Raw genomic sequence first — 18,579 nt, 5'->3', positions numbered from 1 at the left:
TGGTCGTAACCGAGGAAGCTATCTGGTTTCTAAGGGACAGAATGACTACATTTATGAGAAATTATCTTCACACAGGAACATTTTTTTTAATAACATCCAATTGAAGAAATGTTTATAAATGGAAGATTAGTGAAACTGAATGTGAATGCCCAGGCGAGAATACCCCTTTAAGCCTAGGTGACACTTACATGCTGGTGTGTGGCCCCTCTAGTAGGATCCACAATTCTTTTAGCTTATTATATCCTGGTTTTTACAAAAAAATGCTTTTTAAAATTATGCAAGTAAGCCTAAGGGGTTGCAGGCTCCATTAATGGAGCCTGGAGCCCTGCAGGCTAATTTGCATAATTTTTAAAACGTTTTTTTTTCTTAAAAACAAGGCATAAGCTTAAGAGGGGGCACACATCAGTATTTCAGTTTGGTTTACAATCCTTAAATCTGGTGGTAGATGTCCTTTGAAGGGTGCAGTTTTTGAAATGGGATGATTTGTGGAGAGTTTCAAAGAAATAGAATCAGAAATTTCCTTGAAAATTTTGAAAAATGTTGTTTGATCTGTAAGCTGCTGAGAGCCCCAATTAAATAACATTAATCAACTATGCCAACTACTCTACCTAAATATCCAGCAGCAGAGCCTTCCTGTACAGCAGCAAAGCCCTCCTGTCCAGTATCAGAGGCACATCTATACTCTCTCCCATAACGCTCACTATGACATAATAAGACGGCAACACGCCATAGTATGTGCGCAGGCAGGGAGCGTAGATATGCCTCTTCCAGCATTGCCGGAAGACCGTGGGAGGTCTAAAAAAACTTTCAAAAATACATTTTAAAAAATATAGAAACCTAAAAGTTCAAATCACCCCTCTTTCCCTAGAACTGATTTAAAAATAAATAAACAAAAAAAAATCAGAAACATGTATCACCGCATCCCAAAAAGCCCAATCTATCAAAATATAAAAACGTTTATTCATGGTGTTGAACCCGTAATGGAAAATAGTGCCCAAATGTCTGAACCAAATCATGTCAGAATGGTGTACTGAGCCGAAACGCGGTGCATCTTTTTTTTTTATATTTTATCCTTTTCAATAAAACCTTTCAACTCAAATCTCGAGTTGTGGTTTATTTGGATACACTGAGCGACGGTACACCCCCTGTCCTACATCGGGTATTTCCATTACATTTCTGCAATAACATCCACTGGAACGGGAACTGCTGATTTCAGGGGACCGCCGGCTGCCAGTGACGAACCACATCTTCTATATGTGCTCTTAGCTCGTGCTACCAGGTGTGATTTGTAACTACACTTTTCTCCCTGTACACCCTTCTGGTCTATCGGGGGTCACCCGATTTTCTTGGAGAGGGGTGTCTCACCAGCTTTCTGCATCTATATAAATTTGGTATCCCTGTGATTGTACCAACCAAAGGAATAAAGTGGATGTGTCAATTGGAACTAAAAGTGAAAGGCATAAATACAGAGTCTACAAGAAAGTAAAAATGTGTTTTTTCGCCAAATTTCACCACATTTAAATTTTTTTCTCGCTTTCCAGTCCACAGCATGGAATATTAGATACTACAAAGTACAATTTGTTACACAGAAAACAAGCCCACACACAGCTCTGTACATAAAAAAATAAGTACCGTACATACTCGAGTATAAGCCGACCCGAGTATAAGCCGAGACCCCTAATTTTACCAACAAAAACTGGGAAAAACTACTGACTAAAGTATAAGCCGAGGGTGGGCAATGCATTGGTCAACCCCCCCCCCAATAGTATACAGCCTGCCAGCCCCCAGTAGTATACAGCCTGCCAGCCCCCAGAAGAATACAGCCTGCCAGCCCCCAGTATTTAGCAACCCCTAGTAGTATACAGCAGCCCCTAGTAGTATACAGCAATCCCCTAGTACTATACATCAGCCACCAGTAGTATACAGCAGCCCCTAGTAGTATACAGCAGCCCCTAGTAGTATACAGAAGCCCCTAGTAGTATACAGCAAGCCCCTAGTAGTATACAGCAAGCCCCTAGTAGTATACAGCAGCCTGCCCCCACGGACCTTAAAAAAATAAACTTAAATACTCACCCTCCGATGTCAGCGCGGCTCCCCGATGTCGGCGCGGCTTACCGATGTCCCCGATGTCAGCGCGCCCCGTCTTCTTCTTTCTTCTCCGCGGCTCCTCTTCTTTCTTGCCATGTTTGCTTCTAGCAGGCGCATACTATGACGCGTCCAGAAGAAAGAAGAGGAGCCGCGGAGAAGAAAGAAGACGGGGCGCGCTGACATCGGGGACATCGGTAAGCCGCGCCGACATCGGGGAGCCGCGCTGACATCGGAGGGTGAGTATTTAAGTTTATTTTTTTTAACTGGGTAATTTTATTTAATAATAGACTCGTGTATAAGCCGAGGGGACGTTTTTCAGCACATTTTTTGTGCTGAAAAACTCGGCTTATACACAAGTATATACGGTATTTATGGATCTTTGAAGGTGGGGAGCAAATAAACAGAAACACAAAAAAGGTCAAAGTTGTTAAGGGGTTAATATGAAAAAGATTTGGTATATTTGTGAATCATTCCAGGGGTGGCAAACTTGTGCCACATATATAATGACAACTCATTTGTGAAGTCTTAAGTTATGCCAAAGCTACATGCAAAAAACTCCAAATCTGTGATCCCTGCTTTTATTAATGTACAGTATACGAATCTGGATACATATTTTGTTTATCTTTCGAACACGTGGGTGAATTTCCAAGAAAACAAACCCCAAAGTTATCAGGGCCACAGCATTCAGCATTTTGTACTTGGTTACTTTTTAATAGTAATAAATAGTTTCAAGTAAATGCATACAATGTATAACATATTATCTCTTAAAGGATTACGCAGACATGAAACAGTTTATAACAGACAGTGATCAAATTGCTTAGGACATTTTTATGCCTGTCAGTAACTGCTGATAAAAGTTGGACTGCAATGCTAAGAATCCATGTCCTCCAAGCGTCTGACTCTAGTGTATAGCAAAAGTCTGCAATAGCTATATTGGAAGGTCAACATGACCCATTTTATCTGGGAAATAGTTCTCTGAAATGAGCACCAACATAGTGGTTAGCGTGATCTGAGCTGGGCTGTAAAAAGCTTTAAATTACAGCAACCAAAATATTATTTACACATTCATATGCCATATTGCTCTAACTTACAGATGGTAATATCCAAAGCCAGGCCAAGATGTATACTAGAAACAACTGTCTATAAGGCAACACTTCATTTTGAATAAGTGAAGCTGATAGGTTTGTGGAATAATAAAGAGAGCTGTTTTTATCAGACTTCTGGCTTTTAAAAAAATAAAACTTAACCTGGCTCCCTGACTGGCCGTGATCATCCTTGCTCAATGTAAGTGCCCCCCTCCACAAACAGCTTGTCCTCCTCGATAATGAATTAAAAAACCCTCCCACCTCCCTCCGCTACATTGCTTCTTGTCTCCGCCTCCCTGCATCATCTCGTGGACCTGTTCATTCAACTCGAGCGCAGGGTTGCCAGACTATGCAACTAGCTATGGAGTTTGCGTACCTGCATCCTCCTCACGGTCTACCAACCCTATGCTTGACCTGGAGAATGCGCAGATAGAGTGGAGACCGCCGGCATTTCTGCACTCCTATCTGCACATGCCTCAGTCTGATGCTGACAGTGCAAGCCCTAGAATCGCTTGCTCGGTCTGCGAGAAATGCTGGGAGGCGGAGGCAAGGAGCAATGTAGCAGACGCAGGTGGGAGGGGTTTTTTGTAAATTCAAAATCAAGGAGGACAAGCTTTTTGTGGAGGGGGGCACTTACTTTGAGCAAGGATGACCACACCCAGGGGACGACCAGGCAAGGAGCCAGGTAAAGTTTTATAAAAGTTATTGTTAGAAAGAAAAAAGCCAGAAATTTGATAAAAAATGTTTTTGGATATGCTTGGTATTGACTGTGGGGATGTGGGAGAACCTAAAAACAGTGTTCTGGTGACACGTTCCCTTTAATTGATCTCCACCACACCCTTTTGACTCCTGTTGAGTTTGCTCTGGTTTACAAACAGTTAATCCTGCACAACTCGTAGTGATAGCATTTAGTTTTTCCGACAAACTGTGGGTTATAGACCATTTGTGAATGCAGTTTACCTCGGTTATGCCAAGTATAGCGGTTCCCATTTTAATCTGCGGTGCATGGATCTTTATTAACAGAGGGCGTCAATAAAGTCTTTTTTTAAAACAATGGTGGCTCTAATCTCATGGATATATCTATCAGTTAAACATGTTTAAAGATGTCTAAAAAGTAGCAAGGAAGAAGTAGTAAAGAATCCTCTCGCTGCTTTACACCTTTACCTTCCCCCTCTTCCCGCTGGTGGTATACAGGTATATGTGCCTTGGGAACTGCAAGACACAGTTACCAGCCTTGTGAATTTCACCAAGCACAAAAGGATCGATCATTTATCCCAGGCTGGGTGCAATGCATAATAACCAAGTGGATACTGGGGGGCACCCCCTGAGATGGGTATCTGTGTTTTATTCCACTGGCCTGACGTTATCACCCGAGTCGTCGCTATTTGTAAAAATGCTAATGAGTTTTTTGTGCACCAAGATAGCAATAGACATATAGGACTAATACATCCCTACTGTAATCCATCTAATTGGATCCTGCATTCTTCCTTCAAGGATATCTGTGACATTGCAGGATGCAGGTGATGACAATGTGTAGCTTAAGTCCAGGTGCAATTCCACAGCACAATATGTATTAAATAACTGAAGTCTGAGAACAGTTATAATGCTCCCCAACGGATGTACAGTAACAAGGCCAACTTTGTGTCTGGAAGACGTAGGATCCAACCTTATAGGGTTCTAGTGGGTCACAACCAAAATGTGAAGAGAAGGCAAATAATAGGAGTGTGTTTGGATTTTATTTTCATCAATCATGCAAATCCATAAATCATAAATATATAAATTGAAGCAGGCCTGATAACATTGATATGCTTTACTAGATCACTTTTCATCTGGTTTAAATGCATTTTGCACGCAAAGCAAATTAAAACCACATGAAAAACATAACATATACTGTAGCCTCTACAAGGCCAGATTGCATCATGTTAGACAGTAAAGGTATGTACAAACTGCAACGCCGGATTAATATTTTACTCCGCTAATTCTTCTATATGTGTCGCACTATATCTACCCTCTTACATCATTTACAGCAACTAGGAAAGTGTCATCTACAGGCACTTATGGATTCTACAAAAAGCATGTTCTATATTGAGAAGTAGAAGTTATAGGTAGAGGTACAGAGGTTACAACTGCAACACATGCCTGAGGGGCCAGAAATAATTGAGATATTGAATACATATGTACTAACCAATTCATTGAAAACCTGTTTCATTTTTTATTTGTCTGGAATGCACAATACATGGACTTGTCCAATTTCATAGAAAAAAACTAAAAGTTAAATGTGTATTTTTTTAATTATACATTTTTATACTATTTAAGTATAAGAAAAAGGACTAAGGGAGAAGTTCTTACCAGTTACAGCAGAGCAGAATGAGACTTAAGCTGAGGTATCACTGTGGATTAGCCTGGGCTTTTGATCAGAACCGTTAACATTGCATTCCACCTACAATGCATATGCTAGAGATAAGTATCACAGAACATTAAATGTGGACGTCTCCCTTGAAAAATATATATTACATCATGACAAAATCACTTCTTTTAAGTTGGGGGTTTCACAGCACATTGGTACTGACAGTGTATATGGATCCCCCCCAGGTTGGACACAGTCTGACCAGGAATGCATGGACCTGCTGGTTTGGTGCAAGGATTAATGGAGTTGGTTTGGGAACAAAAGTGTTTTTTTTTAACAGCCAGCACATATGTGATCTGCATGTGGAATTATACAGCTCTTATTGAAAGTAATAAAACTATTAACCTCCTCTTATGGAAGAGAATTTTGATTGCCATTTAACTTGTCTTTTCAGTATAAGGGTACTTTAACTGTATTGGTATATGCTATACAGGGGCATAGCTTCGGGAGAGCCAACCGAGCATATGCCCAATGTTCTGGTTTTGAAGATGGCGGGGGAGGCAAGATGCATATTGTTTTGTAATAAAACGAGCATCAGTGAACTGTACTTTTGCCCCAGGTGAAGATTAGCCTAGCTACAACTCTGACTCTATTATTATTTTTTAGCTTTTCTCATGCACAGAGTATATGACGTATACAATGAGCTGACTATATCTGTAATAAATATTGGTGCCAGAGACAACTTAACAATTACAACAAAACAAAAGCATGGAAAGACTCCCTATTGATTGGAAAATGGGAGGCCCTTGAACACAGTCCCACTAGACCCCCCCTAAAGGCAGCCCTATATCTATCTATCTATCTATCTATCTCTATCTATCTATATATATATCTCTATCTATCTATCTATATTGTGGGGAATTGCTCTGATAGTTGACAGGTAGCAGTGCAGGAAGCAGTGACACACGCAGGTTTAAAAGTCCAACTTAAGTGTTTATTCACACTTGCAAAACAGAACACAAATTCAGCCTTGGCTTAGGCACATGCAAAAACATTATAAAAGTAATTCCTGCCTGGCTAGGCGCTGTCTAATACATTCGGAGGACCCTAGCTATCCGGGTACCAGGCTGCCTGGCACACGCTCTTGGCCAGCAGCAAGACAGGAGACCCTCCGTTACCTGTGAGAATGCAATCTCACTTTCAGCTCTCCAGGTAGGGCCTTCTCCTACTGCTTCTGGCCTGCAGACTAAATCAGGCCCTAACGAGGCCTGAGACCTGCACCTGTGGGCTATACAAAAGCCCAGGACCGAAGCCCGGGTGGAGTAGGAGTCCCACTACCAGCCTACCCCTACTCCATAATAAGCAGGCCCAGTACGGACATTACAAATGTGTCTGTGTTAGCTAGGCCAACACAGACAAAACAGACTATTCCTGCTTATCATGTCTGCATTAACCCTTGCGTTACTGCAGACAAACCCAGGGCTTTTACCACCAGCATTTCATCTGCCTGTAAGACAGATAGCGGTTTTCCCACACAATACCTCTCACTTTCTCACATACCCTCCCCCTCAGTTCAGACCCACCGGGGCGAACTCCTGACATTAAGCAATGCGTTCGGGACAAGGCATCCGCATTGCCCTGTAGCTTCCCGGCTCTGTGCTCCACCATGAAACTGAAATTTTGGAGGGACAAGAACCACCTAGTGACCCTGGCATTCTTCTCCTTAGTTCTACTCATCCACGTGAGAGGAGAGTGGTCAGTTATGAGACGGAACTGTCGTCCCAGCAAGTAGTACCGTAGGGACTCTAATGCCCACTTTATCGCCAGACATTCCTTCTCTACGATACTGTAATTTTTTTCAGCTGGTGTGAGCTTCCTGCTCAGGTAAGTAATGGGGTGTTCCTCGCCATTCACCTCCTGAGACAGGACAGCTCCCAGCCCTACATCTGACACATCCGTCTGTACAATAAACTCTCTCTTGAAGTTTGGCGCAATGAGGATGGGAGATCCACACAACGCAGACTTCAATGCCTGAAAAGCACCTTCTGCTTGTTCATTCCACTGCACCATGACAGGCCTTTTACCCTTCAGCAGGTCTGTCAGGGGAGCGGACATGGTGGCAAAGTTCTGTATAAACCGTCTGTAGTACCCTACAATGCCCAGGAATGCCCTGACTTGCTTTGTGCTCACTGGTTGAGGCCAACCCTGTATAGCGTCAATCTTGTTGATCTGAGGTTTAATTATACCTCGACCGATCACATACCCCAAATAGTGTGTCTCCTCCATTCCCAGCGCACACTTCTTGGGGTTTGCAGTCAGGCCCGCTGCCCTTAGAGAGTTCACTACGGCCTGTACCTTGGCCAAGTGACTCGCCCAGTCTTGGCTGTAGATGATAATGTCATCTAGATAGGCGGAGGCGTATCTCCTATGTGGCTTTAACACTATGTCCATTAACCGTTGAAAGGTAGCGGGGGCCCCATGAAGCCCAAACGGTAATACAACATAGTGAAAAAGGCCCTCAGGGGTGATAAAGGCTGTCTTTTCTTTAGCCCTATCTGTCAGGGGTACCTGCCAATATCCTTTAGTTAGATCCAGGGTGGTGAAGTACCGAGCACCCCCTAGTCTCTCAATAAGCTCGTCCACCCGGGGCATGGGATAGGCATCAAACTTAGACGCCTCATTCAATTTTCTAAAATCGTTGCAAAATCGCAACGTCCCATCTGGTTTGGGAATTAGAACAATTGGACTGGCCCACTCACTTTTGGACTCCTCAATAACCCCTAGCTTCAGCATCTTCTGAACCTCCTCTGATATGGCTTGTCTACGAGCTTCAGGGACTCGGTACGGCCTTAATCTTACCCTTACCCCTGGCTCAGTGACAATATCATGTTTAATTACAGATGTGTAGCCTGGCAACTCTGAGAACACATCTGTATTTCTTGCTACAAACTCTCGAGCCTCTCGCTGTTGCTCTTTGGTAAGGGTATCGGCTATTCGCAGTTCTGCCTCCGGCACAGGCTTATCTGCGGCCGGTGAGGGTATCGCAGGAGGTGGACTAGCCAGGACCATCTCTGTATGCAGACTCTCTCTGTCTTTCCAGGCCTTCAACAGATTTACATGATAAGTCTGCTCGGGTTTTCTCCGTCCGGGCTGACGTATCCTGTAGTTCACCTCTCCTATTTTCTCTATAACCTCATACGGTCCTTGCCATTTAGCGAGAAACTTACTTTCTACAGTGGGGACTAGCACCAACACACGATCACCGGGACTAAAGCTCCTTACTTTTGCTGACCTGTTATAAACCCGGCTTTGAGTTCTTTGTGCCTCCTCCATATGCTCTTTGACAATGGGCATGACGGCTGCCGCCCTGTCCTGCATATCTGCGATATGGTCTATTACACTTTTGTGGGGGGTGGGCTCTTGTTCCCATGTCTCCTTGGCTATGTCCAGGAGACCCCTGGGATGTCTGCCATACACTAACTCAAACGGTGAGAACCCAGTAGAGGCTTGTGGGACCTCTCGGATGGCGAACATTAAATATGGCAATAGTACATCCCAGTCCTTCCCATCCTTGTTTACCACCTTTTTTAGCATACTCTTTAAAGTTTTGTTGAACCGTTCTACCAGTCCATCCGTCTGAGGATGGTACACAGAGGTGCGTAACTGTTTAATATTAAAGAGCCGACATAGCTCCTTGGTGACTTTTGACATAAAAGGAGTCCCCTGATCTGTGAGGATCTCCTTGGGAAGTCCCACCCGGCAGAACATGGCAAACAACTCTTTAGCAATTAGTTTTGCAGAGGTGTGCCGCAGTGGGATGGCCTCAGGATATCGGGTAGCATAGTCCATGACTACCAGGATATGCTGATGCCCCCGAGCAGATTTAACTAAAGGACCGACCAAATCCATGGCGACCCTTTCAAAGGGTACCTCAATAATGGGCAGAGGTACCAATGGACTTCGAAAGTGTACCATGGGAGCATGCAATTGACAATCAGGGCAAGTTTCACAATACCTTTTTACCCTATCATATACTCCTGGCCAGTAAAAACGCTGCAAGATGCGTTCCAGAGTTTTTGTGGTACCTAGGTGCCCTCCCATCACATGCTTATGTGCAAGGTCTAACACCATCTGACGATATGGCTGAGGCACCATTAACTGCTCCCGGGTTTCACCGTGGACCTTATCAATGCCGTACAATAACTCCTGATTTACCACCACACGAGGGAACAACTTATCCGCACCTGGGTGCTGAGGTACGCCATTAATTTCTACCACATTTTCTCTGGCGCGGACCAGAGTGGGGTCCTGGAGTTGGGCAGTACCAAAGTTGTCACGGGATACCTCCAAATCAGACAACTGCGGTCCTGTCACTACCTCCTCAGTTTCGCCTGCCATAACATCTAGGGGAAACATTACACTTCCATCTTCTGTGGCGGTCACCCCTACGGCAGGAACTCCAGAGTCTGGGTCATCAGGCTCGGCTTCAGAGATCTGACCAGACAACACAGGAGAACAACCCCCCAACTCTTGGTTTCCCCGCCATAGAGTCCAGAACATGGGGAAGTCCCGTCCCAAGATAAGGTCATGGGGCAAGTTCTTGACAACCGCTGCCTCATGTAGTGTCTCTCCACAAGAGGTCTGGAAGTTAATAACTGTGGTGGGGTAGTCCTTTACGTCCCCATGGATGCACAGGACTCCAATTGTGCGCCCTGTGACCGCCTTGGGGTCTGTGAGGGTCCCATTAATCAAGGTCACCCGACTGCCTGAGTCCAGCAGGGCCAACGCTGGATGCCCTGCCACAGTCACCCGGCACAGGTGGCGCTCATCAGCAGAGTCGGCGCTAGTAGCTGTGTAGACAGGGGCAGCATAGAGAGAAACCCTTCTGGCGGAACTGCAGTCCATGGGCTCTGAGGAATTGGGGCAATGGGCTGCAATATGACCTGGCTCATGGCAGGTCCAACAGGTGGGAGCCTCCCCCCTCCTCCTCCCCTGGGGTACTTCCCGGACATTGGGCGTTGTCCTGCCCCGGGAATTTGTGGGTGACAAGACCTTCCGTGCCTTAAGGCCTGTCTTGGTATAAGGGGCTTTCTTTGTTAGGGCCTGAGTGGCACAAAACCTCTCCACCAACCCCACCAGCGCATCGGCATCAGACGGGTCCCCGTGTCCCACCCATTGTTGGATCTCACCCGGCAAGGCCCTCAGGAAACGGTCCAAAACAACCTTCTCGACCATCTGGGCTGGGGTTGATGTCTCCGGCTGAAGCCACTTGCGGACCAAGTGAACAAGTTGGTGCATCTGCCCCCTCGGTGGTAGCGCCTCCTGGTATCTCCAGCTATTCACTCTTTGAGCGCGTAGATGCTGATCCACTCCTAGTCGGGCCAAGATCTCTGCCTTTACCTTGGAGTAGTCCCGGGCATACTCCTCGCTCAGGTCGTAGTATGCCTGCTGGGGATCAGCTACGAGGAAGGGGGCCAACACCTCTGCCCAGTGCTGCTGTGGCAACCTCTTTCGGGTGGCCACCCTCTCAAAGCCTGTCAGATAGGCCTCCACATCATCCTCGGCGGTCATCTTGGTCATAGCTTTGCGGACCTCTTTCCTGGCGTCCTTCACCGTCATTGCTGGGACAGTCCTTTGCTGAGCAGCGGTCAGGGCTGTTATCTGCTGGAGCAGCAATCTGTTTGTCTCTTGCTGCTGCACGTTGGACTGGACAAGCTGCTTGATTAACTCCTCCATGGCTGTGGCTTGCAGCTTCAGTGCTGTCCAGGACATGCACTAGTGTATACTTCACTGCACTTTGCCCGCATCCTCCACCATATGTGGGGAATTGCTCTGATAGTTGACAGGTAGCAGTGCAGGAAGCAGTGACACACGCAGGTTTAAAAGTCCAACTTAAGTGTTTATTCACACTTGCAAAACAGAACACAAATTCAGCCTTGGCTTAGGCACATGCAAAAACATTATAAAAGTAATTCCTGCCCGGCTAGGCGCTGTCTAATACATTTGGAGGACCCTAGCTATCCGGGTACCAGGCTGCCTGGCACACGCTCTTGGCCAGCAGCAAGACAGGAGACCCTCCGTTACCTTTGCTGTGAGAATGCAATCTCACTTTCAGCTCTCCAGGTAGGGCCTTCTCCTACTGCTTCTGGCCTGCAGACTAAATCAGGCCCTAACGAGGCCTGAGACCTGCACCTGTGGGCTATACAAAAGCCCAGGACCGAAGCCCGGGTGGAGTAGGAGTCCCACTACCAGCCTACCCCTACTCCATAATAAGCAGGCCCAGTACGGACATTACAAATGTGTCTGTGTTAGCTAGGCCAACACAGACAAAACAGACTATTCCTGCTTATCATGTCTGCATTAACCCTTGCGTTACTGCAGACAAACCCAGGGCTTTTACCACCAGCATTTCATCTGCCTGTAAGACAGATAGCGGTTTTCCCACACAATACCTCTCACTTTCTCACAATATATATATCTCTATCTATCTATCTATATATATATCTCTATCTATCTATCTATCTATCTATCTATATCTATCTATCTATCTATATATATATACACATCCGAAGTACCTCAGGTCACAGAAGTACTGGCTTGGGTTGAGGTAGTGTGAGTGAAGTCACAGAAAAACCAATAACCTGCATTGAGTGAACTGAGCCCTGGGAATTTATCCAGCCCCAGGATGCTGCCCAAGGCTATCCCCTGCATCATTCAACCCACAGCTAATAAATAGCTAGAGAACGAAACCACTCAACTCAGCAATGCAACTGTCAATCGGCTCCCAGCAAGCCAGCCCTGTGTGTGGCTCAGAAACTCTGAAGTCAGCAGAGTCAATTTAGAGGATTCTAACAGTACCCCCCCCCTTTTAAGATGGACCAATGGACCCTCATATTCTGCATACCATAGTTGATAGCTGGTTATTCTGTCAGGAAATTCTGAAAGATATTTATTCTGTCATAGCAGATAATTGGGGTACAAGCTCAGGAACAGGGTGCAGTGCCTAAAACAGAGTTTAGAGTACATGTTTGGGGTTCTGGATGAGGTTTGGGTTTAAGGTTACTGGATCAGGCATGAAACAGGATTCTGGATCAGGACTGGATAAAGGGCCTCGGACTAGCACAGTATATAGGGCTCTGGACCAGGAGTGATACATTGTTCCGGATCAGGTAAGGATACAGGGTTCCAGATCAGGCAGGATACAGGATTCCAGGTCAAAGTTGCAGATCAGGCAGGATACAAGATAAAGTACATGTTCCCGTTCAGGCTGGGGTTCCAAGTACCAATTAAGGGTGGATACAGGCCTAGGTACAGGTTCTAGGTCAGACTGGGATGCAGGTTATCGGTTTAGGATGGATACAGGCTTGGGTACAAGTTTTCGTTCAGACTGGGTCCCAGAGCTGCTGGCAGGATGCAGAGTTCCAGAGTTTCTGGGTTCCAACTCTGACTGGGGTACACAGCGTCAGACAATGAGTAAGGTCACAGTAGAAACAATAACTAGCACTGAATCCTGGAAATGTATCCAGTTCGTGGATGCCAACTCCAGCAGCTGACTAGCTGGCCCCTGCATCATTCAACCAAAAAAAAAGACTTTTTTTTGGCACAAGTGGGTGTGGCCTAACTTTTCCACATTATCCGGCACTTTTATGTGTATTTTGTCTGCATTTTTAGGCGCAATTTTTGGTGCATAATAGACCAGGAAAAAAATGTTCAGAAAGCAAAGTTAGGGCGCAGTCCATGTAAGACTTTGGCGCACATCTCATTGATGTTGGCATTTTTATGGCGCACTACTGATTATTACCGTTCACTCGTTATTTACTTACAGCCGTGCGCCACTTTAACACATCAGGCTGTGCTTTCTGGAGACTGATCTCTGATGCCGACAGTCGTGCTTGCGCTAGAATTAGTAAATTCCCCCATTGTGTCTTTTTGGTAGCATTGTGGAGGTTATCTTTTACGTGTTTCTTTCCTATTGCTGCTGTTGTTTGGATTTGACTTGTTCATTCTTATTCTAACATGTTTATGTCTTGTATGGTATTGGTTATATTAATTATATTTTGGGGCATTTAACCCCTTCCCGACATTTGACGTAGTATTACTGCATGGTGGGACATGCAATACTGCCAGAGTCCCGGGGCTGCGCGATCCTCTTCCGGGGAGCCGGCATGCTCAGTGTGTCACATAATACAGTGTAATATATCTGCATTACACTGTATTGGGTGAAGAATAGCTTGAACAAGCGATCAGAGAATTGCTTGTTCAAGCCAACCTGTAAAAGTAAAGAAAAAAGTTAAAAACACAAATTAAACACTTTTTAATAAAAAGAATTTATTAAATAAAGTTAAAGTCCCCTAAACACAAACATTCCCTATACACATCTAATAAAGTAAAAACCTGAAAATCACCCAAACCCCCCACATATTTGGTATCACCGCGTCTGTACAATAAGTCAGAAACATTATTGGACCCCTACGGTGAAATTCGTAAAAACAAAACTCGATACACTCGCCAAAAATGTAAATTTTTCATAAAATCCCTTCACAAAAATGTTCCAAAAAGTGATCAAAAAAGTTATGTGCACCAAAATGGTACCACTGAAAAGGACAATTCAACACGTAAAAAAATAAGCCTTAAACCAGCTCTGTCAACCAAAAAATATTAAAGTTATATCTCCGAAAAGATGGCGATGCAAAAACAAATGATATTTTCTTTATATTCGTTTTTTTCCCGTAAAATTGTAAAAATATATAAAAAACTATATAAATGAGGTATCACCCTAATCGTAGTGATCTATAGAATAAAGATATTGTAGTATTTTTAGTATACGGTATACAACCCCAAAAAGGTACAAAAAAAAGAAACCCAAAATTGACAATTTTCTTTTCCTCCATACATTAGGGGAGTTAATAAAATCTCATCAAAAAGCTACAGACCCACTAAAATAAAGTATTTGTAAAGTGCATCTTATGTCGCAAAAAAATAAGCCCTTATATGTCCAAATTGCCAAAAAAATAAAGATTGTATAGCCATTATAAAGTGACAATGCATAATCTGCTCTGAATGGCGCAGCTTCCCTTAGATGCCCTGGCGTGTGCCCATACAGCAGGTTACCACCACTTATGGGGTATTGTTATACGCGGGAGGGATTGGCTATCAAACTTTGTGGAGCGTTTTGGTATTTTATCCACTGACAATTTGTACATTTTATGAAAAACACATTCATTTAGCCAAAAAAAATGTTTATTTCGAAATTGCATCCGATTTTGTTTTAACCCCTGTAAAACAATTAAAGGGTTAAAAAATTTCATAAAATTTGTTTTCCGTACGTTGAGGGGTGTAGTTTCTATAATGGGGTAATTTATGGGGTTTTACATTCAAAGCCCCATAACATCCTACAAAAATAAGAGTATGCATAAAAAAAAACATGTAAACATGTAAAGTATACATTCGGTGAATGTTAGTTATTACGTTTTTTTGCTGTTATGACTATGTGTGGAAAAAGTAGAACATTTTGAATTTTGAGAATTTTTCTAAATTTTCACAAATATCTGATTTTCTCATAAATAAATGCAAAACATGGCACTGACATTTTTTAACTAACATGAAGTACAAAGTGTTACGAGAAAAAAAATTTCCAAATCACGTTCCGAAGTTATAACCACTTATAGTGACACAGGGCAGATTTGAAAAAATGGACCGTGTCAGGAAGGTGAAAAGTGGCTTCAGCGTTAAGGGGTTAATTTATACTAATCAGGCCAAAACATGAAGGGGCACATGTATCATAAGTCTGGCCTTTTCTGTCTGTTTTTTGAGACTTTTCTTGCTTAACCATCTTGTATACCACCACTAAATTTTAATGAGTATATTTTATTCAGGTGATTGTGTTTTATTGTTCAAACATTGCATTGTCTTCTCTCTATTGGTGCACCATAGCTGAGTCTAACACAGAACTCCACTCAACTTTTCATGGATCAGATACTGAAGGCAGCCCTGGGTGTGTCTCACAAGCACCGAACTCCACAGCCTGAGTTCATTTAGAGCATTCTGACATAAATTACATAAATTACAGAATCCACAAGTCTTCTTCATGTTTGTAATGTAATGGCAAAACTGGCAAATCACCGGTATAAATATATTCTTCAAAATGTGTAGTGTTGTAATTACTACTTGTGTTATTGTTGCCTATGCTGAACTGACCACATCTTGGCTGAACCAAACTCACTTTTTCCTAGTGATCTATAATGATGTGAGTTCACCATTTGGTCTAACTTCCAGTACATGATTTAAGTTCAGTTGAGCCGGGCCACACGGTTGGTCTGGAAAATGTGGCCGTCACGCAGACCTTATTACCTGGACCACACACAGTCATCTGACTTTTCCCTTTCTTTAGATCACACTCCTATTTTCAAGGCACTCATTCCCTGCTTTCACATTCCATTAAAAGAGGCCTCCATCCTCTTAAAAGGTTTTATATTACCCATATTAACACGGCATTAAGTAAATGATTTAAGTTCTTAAGAATTTTTTTTTAACACTTCTCTACCTTTCTCTCAGAAAGTCTGAAGCTAGTGGTGTTTTATTGAACAAGAGGAGAGTGGAAAAACACACATTGCATAAAAGATACATGCTGCTGCTCAACATGAAATAATACTTCAGGGTCTAATGCTGAGAAAACTACACACATATTTCTTTCTAAGAAGCACTCTAGGTCTCCCAGAATCCCACCTGATACAAATCAGAAATGGGGCTCTTGGCTGCTTCAGTTGCTGTGGGAGTTTATAAAACTGTTTGATACCCTGACACTCTGCGTTATTAATCTATGAAATTGCGATCATATCCTTTTCGCTTTCACACCTCCAAAAACGATCCAACATAAATATTGACCTGACCTTTGCTGGAATCTCCGTCTGTGTGAGTCCCCATGCAGCTATCGGATAATTTTAGTCTTCGTATCCTCTCTAGGAAAAGTGAAAACATATCACACAGGCCGACATGTGTAAAAGCATTCTGCTAACAATTAGGGAGGAAAGCAAGAATCAACCGAATATGTTTTATAAAGCTACAAACTTAGGGATGAGTAGATTGCTCCATGTTTTACTGTTGCAGGGTATTCTCAGCAAAACCTACAAGATATATCACTTACATAAATATAAAATACATTTACACAGTAACTAAAGCAGTTGTCTGGGATTAAAAACTAACTTTCAATTAACTTTTTGGTTTCAATGTTACCCTCACTCCTTTTTAAAGGAATTGTCTGCTTAAAGGGGTATTCCGGGAATATCAACGTCTGACACAAAAACCCTTGATGATATAAATAAATGAATACAACAATACTCAATGTCATTAGTCACAAAACGGAGCTAAAATAATATGATTTTATGATTTACAAAATTTATGGCCTCTCTAAAGTAGGTGGAGTTATCACTAAGATGGCCGCCACTGGAAACTACAAGTTCCATGATCCTTTAGTTCTCAGTAACTCCTCCTCCTCCCTCTTATGCTCTGCTCCCAGTGATGATGTAACAGGTTTTCTTGCTCTGTTACCATAGTAATGATGTGTAACTGCCATCACCACAACACTGACCATACTGGATGAACTGCAACCAACCGACTACAGCCAAACGTAGTGGTGATCACATGACCCTGCCCAGGCAGGTACAGGACATGTGATGTGGACATGTGACCAGCGGACATCTTCTTTTCTGCGACGGACCGCGCGAAGGAAATTAACGGACTGATTAAAGGGCCAGTAGCATTTTAATTCTTCATTACAGTCTATGTCACCAGCATTTTCTGCTAAGGGGAGCAACATTTTAAATAACAACTAATTACACATTAGCTTATATTTTGAGTGCCCACTTGTATATGAATTATGCTGATTCCTGGAATACCCCTTTAAGGATATCTCTGTACACACAGGAAAGGCTTGGAAAATTATTGTCCACAGTGGGGACTTTCTGTGGCTATTGATTGTCTGAGTGGCTGAGAGTCCAATAGGCCTTGGTAATAGAAAAAATTAAAGGGAACACTAAAAGGACATCCACCACCAGATTTAGTGGTGGTAGACTATCACCAAAGCAATGCTTGTTACCTTAGGGGTTTAGGGCCATTGTTTCTACCATCTTCATGCAGGTCCGCTACACTTTAGTACTTTGTAAAAATATGCTAAGCAGGAACTCCGGCAGCCGAGTACCACTTGGTTCCATTCGATAATAAAATATGTACGCCCCCTTCATCATAATTCATTATTCCGGCCGCCAGCAAGCACTGCAGACGTCGCCCGGCTGTCTGCAAATCTTGCACATGTAAGTGAGCACTACACACCTTGTGCAGCCGGCCTGAGACCATTGTCTTCTTGCAAGGCCGCAGTCAGAGCGCTTTCACCTAGGGATCAGACCCCTGTGCCCAGGGGCTGCCCAATGTCTTCCGCAGCCAGACCCCTTCCGGGTCTGACTGTGAACTGTCTGTGCATGCATCTGCATGCCAGACACACTGAACTACAATACATTAGTATTACAGTGCAGTGTCATTGCTGGTTCAGGTCCAAGTTTGTATAACGTAAATATAAATGAAAAATAAATAAATAAAACATACGGCCCTTAAAGGGACCCTGTCACCAGGGACCTCATTTTTACTAAAGACAAGTTGTAAAAGCACACAACACCTGCAGTACAAAAATGCCACTCTGCCTTTTCGAAGCATTTGCATTACAATATAATTGTGTTTTATAACTTTTGCACCCTGACAAAATCCTGAGGTAGTCACAAGGGTTGGGCTTTGGTTTGGATGCTGCGAACTAAAACTTATATTTTTATTAGATATACCTTAAAATATACAAAGGTCACAGGTTGTGAATTCTAAAAACAACAACAAAAATCCGTACTATAGACGCCGACCTAGGCGACTATACTGATCACCACAACCCCCAACGGTTGTGGATCAAACAATGGGGATACCACGTACCTGCAAATCACGGTGCCATGCACCATACCATCCAAAAAATACCTTGCAAAGAGGAAATAAAAGATGGTTCTTACCACAACTGGTAATGGTCTG

General features: G+C 43.4%; 1 long non-coding RNA gene across 2 annotated transcripts in view; it reads right to left on the bottom strand.

Moving 5' to 3' along the window:
* Positions 1-13,486: 13,486 nt before the first annotated feature.
* The window catches only part of LOC140077963 (uncharacterized), a 67,922-nt gene continuing 62,829 nt past the window's right edge, over positions 13,487-18,579 (bottom strand). For both annotated transcript variants that reach the window (XR_011849865.1, XR_011849866.1), the window contains exons 3-4: positions 16,410-16,478; positions 13,487-13,789 (exon numbers count right to left, since the gene is read on the bottom strand). This is a non-coding gene — a long non-coding RNA (uncharacterized lncRNA). The remainder of the gene's footprint in view (positions 13,790-16,409; positions 16,479-18,579) is intronic.

This window comes from Engystomops pustulosus, chromosome 9 (genome assembly GCF_040894005.1).
Source record: "Engystomops pustulosus chromosome 9, aEngPut4.maternal, whole genome shotgun sequence".
NCBI classification, from domain to species: domain Eukaryota; kingdom Metazoa; phylum Chordata; class Amphibia; order Anura; family Leptodactylidae; genus Engystomops; species Engystomops pustulosus.
The sequence above is the reverse complement of the archived record's forward strand: the minus strand, read 5'-3'. Positions and strand labels throughout refer to the sequence as shown.